We start from the raw sequence: 17,060 nt of genomic DNA, 5'->3' as shown, positions 1-17,060 counted from the left end.
CGCATGATCCTGCTTAGATTCAACATAATGCAGCGGAAGCTTTAATTATCACCTGAGAATAAACATGTTTAAAAACGTCAACATAAAGTTGGTGAGATATAGGTTTAGTGCGCAGCAATATATATATATAGACCACAAGATTTCGTATATAAACATTTCAATAAAAATATTCTAAGTGGTTGAGCACTTGGTAACCATACTTAACATTTTCACGTCGCATATTCCCTTTAATATGAAATCTTACTACACTGTACCAAGTGTAGTCACAAAACGAAGTACTGTGCAACCGTTGAATACTGGTCGTCCAGTCCGGTTGGGGTTGTCAGGCCCGATAGATCTATCAACAGGATTCGCGTTTACAATACCGCTGTAAATATTAGTTACCAAGCTACAGGGAAGTATGCCAGTGGTACAACTCAACGTAGAACATATTTTTCAGTTACTTGTGTCCATATCGTAAAACATAAAATACATGTATTCTCATCCCGAAATATTTAGAGTTTAAAAATGGGACTATATACTCACACTTGTCTTGATGATATATATATTTTGACTCGGTCTTCCGGTTGATATCACGAACCTATCCACATATAATATATCAATATGTTTTCATTTTTAAACAAACGTTATAAATATATACTTGTTATACTTTTAATACTTTGAATAATTCCTTAGTCCGTAGTTAGCAGTCCGATGTTAGTAATTCAATTTTAATGGTTCATTTTTAGATGTTTAATATACCCGCAATGAAATAAATAAAACCCCCAACGAAATAAATAAAACCCCCTCGTATATGTATTGGTCGAGATTAATCTTGACCCATGGTACCGGTGTTGTCAAATGACGTGTTGCGTACATAAAGTACCGGTGTTGTCAAATGACGTGTTGCGTACAATCATGGGATCTTATGATTAATCTTCTCGTGTTGTTTACGGGTGATCCTGAACCATATAAAATTGAATTATAAGTACATATATATAAAATATCATGTTATCTTAGAAATATGTGATTTATATCATTTTTTTCCAATTGATCCCGTAGTTGAAATGATCTAGGATAACCAATTTTGTTTCGGTCATAGTTTCTTCGTTACAAATCCGTTTTCGTTGATTCAAATTGCCATCTTCTTGGATCGAGTTCTTCTTTAAGACTATGAACTGTAAATACCTTGGTTTGTATTCAAAATCATACGGCATAAGTGAAACATTAGTGAAACATATGAAGTTAAACATTTTTGTTACAACAAAATCATTTAATGACCATTTTTCTAAAAATACTTATACTTTGAAAAACCAAGTTTTACCTTGTTAAATTAGCATATACATAAGTTATATTACAGGTCTTGAAGTATTTTAAAAGTTAAGTTAGAAGGATCTATTTAGTTTGCAAACAAGTTTGAAAACATTCAAACTATGTTCTTGTTGTTAAACTTTTGTACCACAAAATAAGATAGCTATATATATATGAATCGAATAAGGTTATGAACATAGATTCTACCTCAAGTTCCTTGGATAAGTTTGCTGTAAAAGAGAAGTAAAAAGCTAGAATCAAAAGGGTGATGGAAGTGGATGAAAGATTGGAAGTAAGTTGGTGTTCTTGGAGGGTTTTCTTGAAGTGTTTTTGTATGGTTTTTGTATGGTGTTTTAGTATGGTTTTTGAAGCTAGATCTTTATGGAACTTTGCTGGATTGTTATGGAGTTTAGAGAGTAAGAAAGAGTGTGTGTTTTTAGTTAAGAGATTGAAGTAAAAATGAATCAAAAATGATGATACATATATACTCCTAAAAATGTGATCTTTAAGGATAACATGACAAAATTTTAGTTTGTATTTTTGTTAATTAGTCAAGTAATCATCCAAAAGTAATTACCTAGCTCTAAGGGCATGAATAATGGCTGGTTAGGTGGTGATTTTGATGTGTATTTACTATTAGTAAATACGTATAGGAGCTAGGTATGATACGAGTACAAATACTCTAGGTATACGTATAGAAATTTTGTGAAAAATGAAATGAGGATTCAAATATAGCTATCTTTTGTGAATACACTTATATGGTTTTATGTATTTAAGTTCTTTAAAAGTAATTAAATACATTACTTATACAATATATGTATAACATTATAAGTCTTAAGTATATATGTCAAATAACGTTACGTATTGTTATCGTTTTGAAAACTTAAGTTAGTAGTTTCAAAATACACATATAACTTGTTGTTATTAATATAAAATGAGGTATTAAAACATTCTTTAATCATGTTAAATATGTATATATACATATATATACACAAACGTATAATTATCATATATTGTATGGTTCGTGATATCATCGGTCAAACTAGACGGTCAAACGTTGTGTAAAACTCTTTTCGGAAATATCAGTCTCGACAATTTGGATTGCTTATCATGTTGGTAAGGTTTAATTTATGTAAATATTAATCTTATAAGTATATAACGATCGAAAAAGTGCGGGTCGTTACATTACCTCCCCGTTAAATAAATTTCGTCCCGAAATTTTAAAATTGTACCTATTTTGCGTCATCGAGAAACAAATGCGGATACTTTCGTTTCATCTGATCCTCTCGTTCCCAAGTAAACTCGGGACCTCTTCTAGCATTCCAACGAACCTTAACAATCGGTATATTACTCTGTTTGAGCTGTTTAACTTCACGGTCCATGATTTCGATTGGTTCTTCGACGAATTGTAGTTTCTCGTCGACATGAATTTCTTCAAGAGGAATGGTGAGGTCTTCCTTTGCAAGACACTTCTTCAGGTTTGAGACGTGAAAGGTATTATGTACTCCAGCGAGTTGTTGCGGTAACTCGAGTCGATAAGCTACCGGTCCAATGCGTTCGATGATCTTGAACGGGCCTACGTACCTTGGGTTCAGTTTACCCCTTTTGCCGAAACGTATTACACCTTTCCAAGGTGACACCTTTAGCATAACCATGTCCCCGACCTGAAACTCTAATGGTTTCCTTCGAACATCGGCGTAGCTCTTTTGGCGACTACGGGCTGTTTTCAATCTCTCCTTGATTTGCACTATCTTCTCAGTCGTTTCATGTATGATCTCGGGACCAGTTAAATGTCGATCTCCTACTTCATTCCAACAGATAGGAGATCTACACTTCCTTCCGTACAATGCTTCGAATGGCGCAGCTCCAATGCTCGCATGATAACTATTATTATACGAGAATTCTGCTAACGGTAGGTATTTATCCCATCCGTTTCCAAAATCGATCACACATGCCCTGAGCATGTCTTCGAGAGTCTGAATCGTTCTTTCACTCTGTCCATCGGTTTGTGGATGATATGCGGTACTCATATCCAACCGAGTTCCTAGTGCCTCCTGTAGTGATTGCCAAAACTTTGAGGTAAATCTACTATCACGATCGGATATAATGGAAATAGGTATTCCATGCCTTGAAACAACTTCCTTTATATACAATCGTAATAGTTTCTCCATTCTATCTGTTTCCTTTATAGGCAAGAAATGTGCAGACTTGGTGAGACGATCAACAATCACCCAAATGGTGTCGTACCCCCAGGCAGTCTTTGGTAACTTCGTGATGAAATCCATGGTAATACCATCCCATTTCCATTCTGGGATTTCTGGTTGTTGAAGTAACCCTGACGGCTTTTGATGTTCTGCTTTGACTTTGGAACAAGTTAAACATTCCCCAACATATGTTGCAACGTCTGTCTTCAAATTAGGCCACCAATAATGCGTCTTAAGATCTTGGTACATCTTTCCAACTCCAGGATGTATCGAATATCTTGTCTTATGTGCCTCGTTCAATATCAACTTCCTTAATCCACCCAACTTCGGTACCCAAATACGGTTTGCAAAATATCGAATTCCATCTTCCCGTATAACGAGTTGCTTCTCATACTTTTTCATTATTTCATTTCCTATATTTTCTTTAGTAAGTGCTTCTCGTTGAACTTCTTTGATTTGTGAGTTGAGATTCATGCGAATTTTTATGTTCATCGCTCGTACTCGAATTGGTTCTCGTTCCTTTCTGCTTAAAGCATCGGCCACCACGTTCGCCTTTCCGGGATGATAACGAATTTCACAATCATAGTCGTTTATTAACTCGACCCACCTACGTTGCCTCATGTTCAATTGTTTTTGATCGAAAATATGTTGAAGGCTTTTATGATCAGTAAACACAGTGAATTTAACCCCATACAAGTAGTGTCTCCACATTTTCAATGCAAACACGACTGCTCCCAATTCTAGATCATGCGTCGTATAATTCCGCTCATGAATCTTCAATTGTCGGGATGCAAATGCAATTACTTTCTTTCGTTGCATAAGAACACAACCAAAACCTTGTCGCGAAGCGTCACAATATATTTCAAAATCATCGTTCCCTTCAGGTAATGATAAAATAGGCGCCGTAGTTAACTTCTTTTTCAGTATTTGGAATGCGTTCTCCTGCTCTGAAGTCCATTCATATTTCTTCCCTTTTTGCGTTAATGCTGTCAACGGCTTAGCTATTCGGGAAAAATCTTGAATAAACCTTCTATAATAACCGGCTAAACCCAAAAATTGGCGTATCTGCGTTGGTGTCTTAGGAGTCTCCCATTTTTCAATAGCTTCAGTTTTTGCTGGATCAACCTGAATTCCTTCGCTATTAACAACATGGCCAAGAAATTGCACTTCTTTCAACCAAAAAGCACACTTGGAAAATTTAGCATATAGCTGTTCTTTTCTTAACAACTCCAATATCAACCTTAAATGCTCTTCATGCTCTTGCTCACTCTTGGAATAGATAAGAATATCATCAATGAAAACGATAACAAACTTATCTAAATACGGACTACAAACTCGATTCATGAGGTCCATAAATACAGCTGGCGCATTCGTCAATCCAAACGGCATAACCAAAAATTCGTAATGACCATAACGTGTCCGAAAAGCAGTTTTCGGAATGTCCTCTTCTTTGACGCGTAGTTGATGATAGCCCGATCTTAAGTCGATTTTCGAATAAATACATGATCCTTGCAGTTGATCAAATAAGTCATCAATTCTCGGTAGTGGATATCGATTCTTGATAGTTAACTTATTTAATTCACGATAGTCTATACACATCCTAAAAGATCCATCTTTCTTCTTAACAAACAAAATTGGAGCTCCCCACGGTGAAGTACTCGGTCGTATGAATCCACGGTCCAGTAATTCTTTTAACTGACTTTGAAGTTCTTTTAACTCAGACGGTGCAAGTCTATATGGAGCACGAGCCACTGGTGCAGCTCCTGGTACTAAATCTATTTGAAATTCTACCGATCTAAATGGAGGTAATCCCGGCAATTCTTCCGGAAAAACTTCGGGAAAATCTCTTGCCACAGGCACGTCATTGATGCACTTCTCTTCCTTTTCGACTTTATTAACATGTGCTAAAATAGCGTAACATCCCTTTTCTAAACACTTTTTGGCTTTCAAACAGCTAATGAGTTTTAGCTTTGAATCACCCTTCTCTCCGTAAATCATCACCGGCATTTTATCCTTACCAGGAATACGAATTGCCTTCTTGGCACAAACAACTTCCGCTCCTACTTTGGACATCCAGTCCATGCCGACTATTACATCAAAACTTCCTAATTCTACGAGTATCAAATCAATCTTAAATGTTTCTCCGGCTAAATTTATCTTACAATCACGACAAATTTTATCGGCTTTAATTAGTTTACCATTAGCTAACTCAATCATGTACTTAGCATCTAGAGGTAATGATGAACAATTCAATTTAGTGTAAAAATTTATACACACGTAACTTCTATCGGCGCCAGTATCAAATAAAATAGATGCTGATAAGTTATTAATGGTAAACGTACCCGTAACAAGCTCCGGGTCTTCTCGTGCCTCTCTAGCATTAATAACAAACGCTCTTCCACGTGCAGGTCCGCCATTCTGATTCGGGCACTGACTCTTATAGTGACCTTGTTTTCCACAACCAAAACAAGTAATGGTAGCCAAAGCAGTTCTATTTGCGTTGGTGGCAGGAGTCTTGTTGCCATTTGTAACGAGAGCCTTACAATCTTCCGCAAGATGACCTTGTCGATTACACTTGGTGCATAACACACTACAGTAACCAAAGTGATGTTTGTGGCAACGGTTGCATAAAGGATTTTGTCCTTTATAACCAAAGCTTAAACCACTACCCGCACCTTGCGTGTTTTCTTGTTTCTTAAAAGATTGTTGTTGGTTACCTCGATCATAATTTCCATTCCACTTTCTTTTGTTACCTGATACCTTCACATCAGTATTGGATACTTTCTTATCCATGATGACCTGATCCATTAGCTCGTTTGCCATGGTTATAGCTTCATGAATTGTCTTAGGTTTCGACGCCGTAACGTTTGCCTTGACCTTTTTGGGCAAACCACCTTTGTACATTTCAATCTTCCGTGCTTCGGTTGGAACCAATTCAGGACATAGTAAAACCAATTCCATGAATCGCTGATTGTAGTTGGTGATTTCAGTACCAACCACCTTCAAACTTCGTAACTCATCTTCTAACTTAATAACCTCATTCCTTGGACAATACTCGGTGATTATCATTGCTTTGAATTCTTCCCATGGAGTATCATAAGCTACATCTCCTCCTACCGCCTTCACATAATTCTTCCACCATGTGAGTGCACTATCTTGTAAAGTGCACGATGCAAACTTGGTCATGTCTTTTTCATCACAACCGCTGATTTTGAACACCGTCTCCATCTTTTCTATCCATCGGGTTAAACCGATCGGCCCTTCCGTTCCACTGAATGATGAAGGCTTGCAAGCTTGGAACGTCTTGTAGGAGCATCCTACACGAGGATTTGGATTAACTGCAGCAGCTCTTGCAGCCTCAACCCATAACATTCTGTCGTTCACTCGCTGGTTGATGAGTTCCTCGAGTTCTTGTTCCGTCATTCGATTCAATCGCGCCATTTCCTAATGAAAGAAACTGTGTTAGTTTCTAAGTTCTAAAACCTTCAAGTTTAAAATAGGAATGTTTTGAAGTAGTGTTGGGAACTGATACATGAATTAGTATAATATAATGAAACTTGATCAACTTCATTATATTACAGTAAGTCATGTTAAGTTTCTAATGGAATGTGATGATTCACAGTACCGTCATCATGTGCCATGTTACACGGCTCTTACATTCTATCAAGTCTCCAAACATATTAGAACGTATCACCTTGATAGTTCTATTTTTCCGGAATATTCGAGTAATTTAACGAATCAAGATCGTGCCATTACAATTTTATTCTAAAACCAATAGCTAGGTTCATTCCAAATTTTATACCTACGAATTCCGAACTATTGATCGCTTGACTCAAGGACGGGAAGAAGAAACGAAGGGACAAAGTCCCAAAATAGAAATTGGGGTATAGATCACAGCAAATAGGAGAGAATATTAACTATGGATGACAATGATTATGGAAAACAGAAGCAGGAGCATCGAAGTATAAGGAAAGATATCAAACCCAACAACCACCCAGAAACTACAAACCATGTATATCAATACGTATGGCGACGTAAAGACACGGGAGAATTAGAAACATTATAATTCCAAGAAAATCATAAAAGTGAATAGATTCTTCTGGCGGTAGATGGAAGAGAAGAATGAAAGATATAAAAGTTAGAAGTATAACAAAAATCAGAACGGGATGAAGCATTTCAAAGGATACCTTAAAGTAGGAATTAAGGAGAAAGAGTAGAAGATGCGAGTTGTGAAAAATAAGGAAACGAAGGGGTGGATTTATAGTGAAATATCCGACAGAGAAATCGAAACAGATTACCGCATTAAATCAAAGAAGATTCTGATCGCCGAATAACCAAATCTTATTACGTAAGATTTTTCCTAAATCCCTTAAATCCCGGAAATCAATTCTAAACCACGTCATCGATTAAAAACGATTCCATATTTACTCATTTCATTTTTTTTTTGTGATAGCTTCGCTCGTGCGTCTCACATAACCAAATCGTTTTATCTAAATCTTTCAATAATGATAAAATTTCATTATTACCTCATATTCGTCATGAAAACATTCCTATGGTTATTTATGACAACCTCTACCAAATTTCGAGGACGAAATTTCTTTAACGGATGGGTACTGTAACGACCCGGAAATTTCCGACCAAATTTAAACTCTAATCTCTATATGGTTCCGACACGATAAGCAAAAACCCTAAAGTTGACCCGCATTTTTTTTCGATCGTTCTATACTTATAAGATTAATATAAATTAAAACTTACCAACATGATAAGTAATCCAAATTGTCGAGATTTATATTTCCGAAAAGAGTTTTACACAACGTTTGACCGTCTAGTTTGACCGACGATATCACGAACTATACAATATATGATAATTATACGTTTGCGTATATATATGTATATATACATATTTAACATGATTAATGAATGTTTTAATATCTTATTTTGTATCAAAAACTATAAGTTATAAGTATATTTTGAAACTACTAACTTAAGTTTTCAAAACGATAACTATACGTAACGTTATTTGACATAAATACTTAAGACTTATAATGTTTATACATATATCGTATAAGTAATGTATTTACTCACTTTTAAGACTTAAATACATAAAATCATATAAGTGTATTCACAAAAGATAGCTATATTTGAATCCTCATTCCATTTTTCACAAAATTTCTATACGTATATCTAGAGTATAAGTACTCGTATCATACCTAGCTTCTATACGTATTTACTAATAGTACATACATGTCAAATCACTACCTAACCAGCCATTGTACATGCCCTTAGGGCTAGGTAATTGTATTTGGATGCAATTATGACTAAATACATAAAATGATTAATTGAAATTTTGTACATATATACACCATAATCACGTTTTTTATGGTGTATATATGTATCATCACTTTGTTTCATTTTACTTCAATATTTTAGCCAAAACACACACATACTTTGAAGCCTTAAAACCCTTAATCAATTCAGCAAAGTTTTCAAGAAGATCTAGCTTCAAAAACCATACTAAAACACCATAAGAAAACCATACAAAAACACTTCAAGAAAACCCTCCAAGAACACCAACTTACTTCCAATCTTTCATCCACTTCTATCATCCTTTTGATTCTAGCTTCTTACTCCTCTTTTACAGCAAACTTATCCAAGGAACTTGAGGTAGAAACTATGTTCATAACCTTATTCGATTCATATATATATAGCTATCTTATTTTGTGGTACAAAAGTTTAACAACAAGAACATAGTTTGAATGTTTTCAAACATGTTTGCAAACTAAATAGATCCTTCTAACTTAACTTTTAAAATACTTCAAGACCTGTAATATAACTTAAATATATGCTAATTTAATAAGGTAAAACTTGGTTTTTCAAAGTATAAGTATTTTTAGAAAAATGGTCATTAAATGATTTTTTTTGTAACAAAATGTTTAACTTCATATGTTTCACTAATGTTTCACTTATGCCGTATGATTTTGAATACAAACCAAGGTATTTACAGTTCATAGTCTTAAAGAAGAACTCGATCCAAGAAGATGGCAATTTGAATCAACGAAAACGGACTTGTAACGAAGAAACTATGACCGAAACAAAATTGGTTATACTAGATCATTTCAACTACGGGATCAATTGGAAAAAAAAGATATAAATCACATATTTCTAAGATAACATGATATTTTATATATATGTACTCATAATTCAATTTCATATGGTTCAGGATCACCCGTAAACAACACGAGAAGATTAATCATAAGATCCCATGATTGTACGCAACACGTCATTTGACAACACCGGTACTTTATGTACGCAACACGTCATTTGACAACACCGGTACCATGGGTCAAGATTAATCTCGACCAACACATATACGATGGGGTTTTATGGGAGTTTTATTTATTTCGTTGGGGGTTTATTTATTGCGGGTATATTAAACATCTAAAAATGAACCATTAAAATTGAATTACTAACATCGAAACGCTAGCTACGGACTAAGGAATTATTCAAAGTATTAAAAGTATTATAAATATATATACGAGATGTTTGTTTAAAATGAAAATATATTGATATATTATATATGGATAGGTTCGTGATATCAACCGGAAGACCAAGTCAAAAATATATATATCTTCGAGACAACAGTGAGTATATAGTCCCACTTTTAAACTCTAAATATTTCGGGATGAGAATACATGTATTTTATGTTTTACGTTATGGACACAAGTAACTGAAAAATATATTCTACGTTGAGTTGTACCACTGGCATACTTCCCTGTAGCTTGGTAACTGTTATTTACAGCGGTATTGTAAACGCGAATCCTGTTGATAGATCTATCGGGCCTGACAACCCCAACCGGACTGGACGACCAGTATTCAACGGTTGCACAGTACTTCGTTTTGTGACTACACTTGGTACAGTGTAGTAAGATTTCATATTAAAGGGAATATGCGACGTGATTAATTGTTAAGTATGGTTACCAAGTGCTCAACCACTTAGAATACTTATAATACTTTTAATACTTTTAATAATTCCTTAGTCCGTAGTTAGCAGTCCGATGTTAGTAATTCAATTTTAATGGTTCATATTTAGTTGTTTAATAAACCCCCAATGAAATAAATAAAACCCCCATCGTATATGTATTGGTCGAGATTAATCTTGACCCATGGTACCGGTGTTGTCAAATGACGTGTTGCGTACATAAAGTACCGGTGTTGTCAAATGACGTGTTGCGTACAATCATGGGATCTTATGATTAATCTTCTCGTGTTGTTTACGGGTGATCCTGAACCATATGAAATTGAATTATGAGTACATATATATAAAATATCATGTTATCTTAGAAATATGTGATTTATATCTTTTTTTTCCAATTGATCCCGTAGTTGAAATGATCTAGGATAACCAATTTTGTTTCGGTCATAGTTTCTTCGTTACAAGTCCGTTTTCGTTGATTCAAATTGCCATCTTCTTGAATCGAGTTCTTCTTTAAGACTATGAACTGTAAATACCTTGGTTTGTATTCAAAATCATACGGCATAAGTGAAACATTAGTGAAACATATGAAGTTAAACATTTTGTTACAAAAAAAATCATTTAATGACCATTTTTCTAAAAATACTTATACTTTGAAAAACCAAGTTTTACCTTATTAAATTAGCATATATTTAAGTTATATTACAGGTCTTGAAGTATTTTAAAAGTTAAGTTAGAAGGATCTATTTAGTTTGCAAACATGTTTGAAAACATTCAAACTATGTTCTTGTTGTTAAACTTTTGTACCACAAAATAAGATAGCTATATATATATGAATCGAATAAGGTTATGAACATAGTTTCTACCTCAAGTTCCTTGGATAAGTTTGCTGTAAAAGAGGAGTAAGAAGCTAGAATCAAAAGGATGATAGAAGTGGATGAAAGATTGGAAGTAAGTTGGTGTTCTTGGAGGGTTTTCTTGAAGTGTTTTTGTATGGTTTTCTTATGGTGTTTTAGTATGGTTTTTGAAGCTAGATCTTCTTGAAAACTTTGCTGAATTGATTAAGGGTTTTAAGGCTTCAAAGTATGTGTGTGTTTTGGCTAAAATATTGAAGTAAAATGAAACAAAGTGATGATACATATATACACCATAAAAAACGTGATTATGGTGTATATATGTACAAAATTTCAATTAATCATTTTATGTATTTAGTCATAATTGCATCCAAATACAATTACCTAGCCCTAAGGGCATGTACAATGGCTGGTTAGGTAGTGATTTGACATGTATGTACTATTAGTAAATACGTATAGAAGCTAGGTATGATACGAGTACTTATACTCTAGATATACGTATAGAAATTTTGTGAAAAATGGAATGAGGATTCAAATATAGCTATCTTTTGTGAATACACTTATATGATTTTATGTATTTAAGTCTTAAAAGTGAGTAAATACATTACTTATACGATATATGTATAAACATTATAAGTCTTAAGTATTTAAGAACGTGTTAGATAACGTATGATTTCATTGCGAGGTATTGACCTCTATATGCGACATTTTTAAAAAGGAAAACTGCATATATTATACATTACAAACCAAACCATTATTTTTGTTACAAGCTTTTGACAATAAAAAGATGATTATCGTTTAACGATAATCTTCGACTTACAAACTTTACAAATGATAATAACAACACGATTTCTAGCATATTTTACAACACACGTCCTAGGATATGCAGTTTTATTTTTGACACAAATATGAGTACGCATGATCCTGCTTAGATTCAACATAATGCAGCGGAAGCTTTAATTATCACCTGAGAATAAACATGTTTAAAAACGTCAACATAAAGTTGGTGAGATATAGGTTTAGTGCGCAGCAATATATATATATAGACCACAAGATTTCGTATATAAACATTTCAATAAAAATATTCTAAGTGGTTGAGCACTTGGTAACCATACTTAACATTTTCACGTCGCATATTCCCTTTAATATGAAATCTTACTACACTGTACCAAGTGTAGTCACAAAACGAAGTACTGTGCAACCGTTGAATACTGGTCGTCCAGTCCGGTTGGGGTTGTCAGGCCCGATAGATCTATCAACAGGATTCGCGTTTACAATACCGCTGTAAATATTAGTTACCAAGCTACAGGGAAGTATGCCAGTGGTACAACTCAACGTAGAACATATTTTTCAGTTACTTGTGTCCATATCGTAAAACATAAAATACATGTATTCTCATCCCGAAATATTTAGAGTTTAAAAATGGGACTATATACTCACTCTTGTCTTGATGATATATATAATTTGACTCGGTCTTCCGGTTGATATCACGAACCTATCCACATATAATATATCAATATGTTTTCATTTTTAAACAAACGTTATAAATATATACTTGTTATACTTTTAATACTTTGAATAATTCCTTAGTCCGTAGTTAGCAGTCCGATGTTAGTAATTCAATTTTAATGGTTCATTTTTAGATGTTTAATATACCCGCAATGAAATAAATAAAACCCCCAACGAAATAAATAAAACCCCCTCGTATATGTATTGGTCGAGATTAATCTTGACCCATGGTACCGGTGTTGTCAAATGACGTGTTGCGTACATAAAGTACCGGTGTTGTCAAATGACGTGTTGCGTACAATCATGGGATCTTATGATTAATCTTCTCGTGTTGTTTACGGGTGATCCTGAACCATATAAAATTGAATTATAAGTACATATATATAAAATATCATGTTATCTTAGAAATATGTGATTTATATCATTTTTTTCCAATTGATCCCGTAGTTGAAATGATCTAGGATAACCAATTTTGTTTCGGTCATAGTTTCTTCGTTACAAATCCGTTTTCGTTGATTCAAATTGCCATCTTCTTGGATCGAGTTCTTCTTTAAGACTATGAACTGTAAATACCTTGGTTTGTATTCAAAATCATACGGCATAAGTGAAACATTAGTGAAACATATGAAGTTAAACATTTTTGTTACAACTAAATCATTTAATGACCATTTTTCTAAAAATACTTATACTTTGAAAAACCAAGTTTTACCTTGTTAAATTAGCATATACATAAGTTATATTACAGGTCTTGAAGTATTTTAAAAGTTAAGTTAGAAGGATCTATTTAGTTTGCAAACAAGTTTGAAAACATTCAAACTATGTTCTTGTTGTTAAACTTTTGTACCACAAAATAAGATAGCTATATATATATGAATCGAATAAGGTTATGAACATAGATTCTACCTCAAGTTCCTTGGATAAGTTTGCTGTAAAAGAGAAGTAAAAAGCTAGAATCAAAAGGGTGATGGAAGTGGATGAAAGATTGGAAGTAAGTTGGTGTTCTTGGAGGGTTTTCTTGAAGTGTTTTTGTATGGTTTTTGTATGGTGTTTTAGTATGGTTTTTGAAGCTAGATCTTTATGGAACTTTGCTGGATTGTTATGGAGTTTAGAGAGTAAGAAAGAGTGTGTGTTTTTAGTTAAGAGATTGAAGTAAAAATGAATCAAAAATGATGATACATATATACTCCTAAAAATGTGATCTTTAAGGATAACATGACAAAATTTTAGTTTGTATTTTTGTTAATTAGTCAAGTAATCATCCAAAAGTAATTACCTAGCTCTAAGGGCATGAATAATGGCTGGTTAGGTGGTGATTTTGATGTGTATTTACTATTAGTAAATACGTATAGGAGCTAGGTATGATACGAGTACAAATACTCTAGGTATACGTATAGAAATTTTGTGAAAAATGAAATGAGGATTCAAATATAGCTATCTTTTGTGAATACACTTATATGGTTTTATGTATTTAAGTTCTTTAAAAGTAATTAAATACATTACTTATACAATATATGTATAACATTATAAGTCTTAAGTATATATGTCAAATAACGTTACGTATTGTTATCGTTTTGAAAACTTAAGTTAGTAGTTTCAAAATACACATATAACTTGTTGTTATTAATATAAAATGAGGTATTAAAACATTCTTTAATCATGTTAAATATGTATATATACATATATATACACAAACGTATAATTATCATATATTGTATAGTTCGTGATATCATCCGGAAGACCGAGTCAAAATATATATATCATCAAGACAAGTGTGAGTATATAGTCCCACTTTTAAACTCTAAATATTTCGGGATGAGAATACATGTATTTTATGTTTTACATTATGGACACAAGTAACTGAAAAATATATTCTACGTTGAGTTGTACCACTGGCATACTTCCCTGTAGCTTGGTAACTAATATTTACAGCGGTAATGTAAACGCGAATCCTGTTGATAGATCTATCGGGCCTGACAACCCCAACCGGACTGGACGACCAGTATTCAACGGTTGCACAGTACTTCGTTTTGTGACTACACTTGGTACAGTGTAGTAAGATTTCATATTAAAGGGAATATGCGACTTGAAAATGTTAAGTATGGTTACCAAGTGCTCAACCACTTAGAATATTTTTATTGAAATGTTTATATACGAAATCTTGTGGTCTATATATATATATTGCTGCGCACTAAACCTATATCTCACCAACTTTATGTTGACGTTTTTAAACATGTTTATTCTCAGGTGATAATTAAAGCTTCCGCTGCATTATGTTGAATCTAAGCAGGATCATGCGTACTCATATTTGTGTCAAAAATAAAACTGCATATACATAAGTTATATTACAGGTCTTGAAGTATTTTAAAAGTTAAGTTAGAAGGATCTATTTAGTTTGCAAACAAGTTTGAAAACATTCAAACTATGTTCTTGTTGTTAAACTTTTGTACCACAAAATAAGATAGCTATATATATATGAATCGAATAAGGTTATGAACATAGATTCTACCTCAAGTTCCTTGGATAAGTTTGCTGTAAAAGAGAAGTAAAAAGCTAGAATCAAAAGGGTGATGGAAGTGGATGAAAGATTGGAAGTAAGTTGGTGTTCTTGGAGGGTTTTCTTGAAGTGTTTTTGTATGGTTTTCTTATGGTGTTTTAGTATGGTTTTTGAAGCTAGATCTTCTTGAAAACTTTGCTGAATTGATTAAGGGTTTTAAGGCTTCAAAGTATGTGTGTGTTTTGGCTAAAATATTGAAGTAAAATGAAACAAAGTGATGATACATATATACACCATAAAAAACGTGATTATGGTGTATATATGTACAAAATTTCAATTAATCATTTTATGTATTTAGTCATAATTGCATCCAAATACAATTACCTAGCCCTAAGGGCATGTACAATGGCTGGTTAGGTAGTGATTTGACATGTATGTACTATTAGTAAATACGTATAGAAGCTAGGTATGATACGAGTACTTATACTCTAGATATACGTATAGAAATTTTGTGAAAAATGGAATGAGGATTCAAATATAGCTATCTTTTGTGAATACACTTATATGATTTTATGTATTTAAGTCTTAAAAGTGAGTAAATACATTACTTATACGATATATGTATAAACATTATAAGTCTTAAGTATTTATGTCAAATAACGTTACGTATAGTTATCGTTTTGAAAACTTAAGTTAGTAGTTTCAAAATATACTTATAACTTATAGTTTTTGATACAAAATAAGATATTAAAACATTCATTAATCATGTTAAATATGTATATATACATATATATACGCAAACGTATAATTATCATATATTGTATAGTTCGTGATATCGTCGGTCAAACTAGACGGTCAAACGTTGTGTAAAACTCTTTTCGGAAATATAAATCTCGACAATTTGGATTACTTATCATGTTGGTAAGTTTTAATTTATATTAATCTTATAAGTATAGAACGATCGAAAAAAAATGCGGGTCAACTTTAGGGTTTTTGCTTATCGTGTCGGAACCATATAGAGATTAGAGTTTAAATTTGGTCGGAAATTTCCGGGTCGTTACAGTACCCATCCGTTAAAGAAATTTCGTCCTCGAAATTTGGTAGAGGTTGTCATAAATAACCATAGGAATGTTTTCATGACGAATATGAGGTAATAATGAAATTTTATCATTATTGAAAGATTTAGATAAAACGATTTGGTTATGTGAGACGCACGAGCGAAGCTATCACAAAAAAAAAATGAAATGAGTAAATATGGAATCGTTTGATTGTTTTTGATAATGAATGATAAGGAATTCGACGCGGATACGTTTTAACTATAACTTCGGTTTCGAAAATTTTTCAGGTGCATCACTGTATGCATAAATCTTTCTTCCGTAAACGAGGTGCGGCTGGTTCAACTTCTCGATCGAGGTGTTTTCAAGAATCATGAAAAGATTTGAATGAGGATTATAATTGTCGAAGTACAAATGAGGTTTAGGATGAAATCAAGTGGCAAAATTGAAGAATTGTTTAGTTTCATATGTTATAATCAACATTTTATTTCATTTTAATTGTCCAATGTTTCTTCTTTATGCCACTTGTTGGATTTGGATAGGTAAAAAAAAATTCAAATATGAAATTTAAATGGAAATGGTTATTCTGGGGTGAACGGATACGTATATCGATGGTTGTAAGTAAAATAACAAATGACCGTTGAATCAGATTCAAGAATGTACAATATAACTTATGTATAT

Source organism: Rutidosis leptorrhynchoides, chromosome 2, assembly GCF_046630445.1.
Source record: "Rutidosis leptorrhynchoides isolate AG116_Rl617_1_P2 chromosome 2, CSIRO_AGI_Rlap_v1, whole genome shotgun sequence".
Lineage (NCBI taxonomy): Eukaryota > Viridiplantae > Streptophyta > Magnoliopsida > Asterales > Asteraceae > Rutidosis > Rutidosis leptorrhynchoides.
This window is presented reverse-complemented; position numbering follows the sequence as displayed.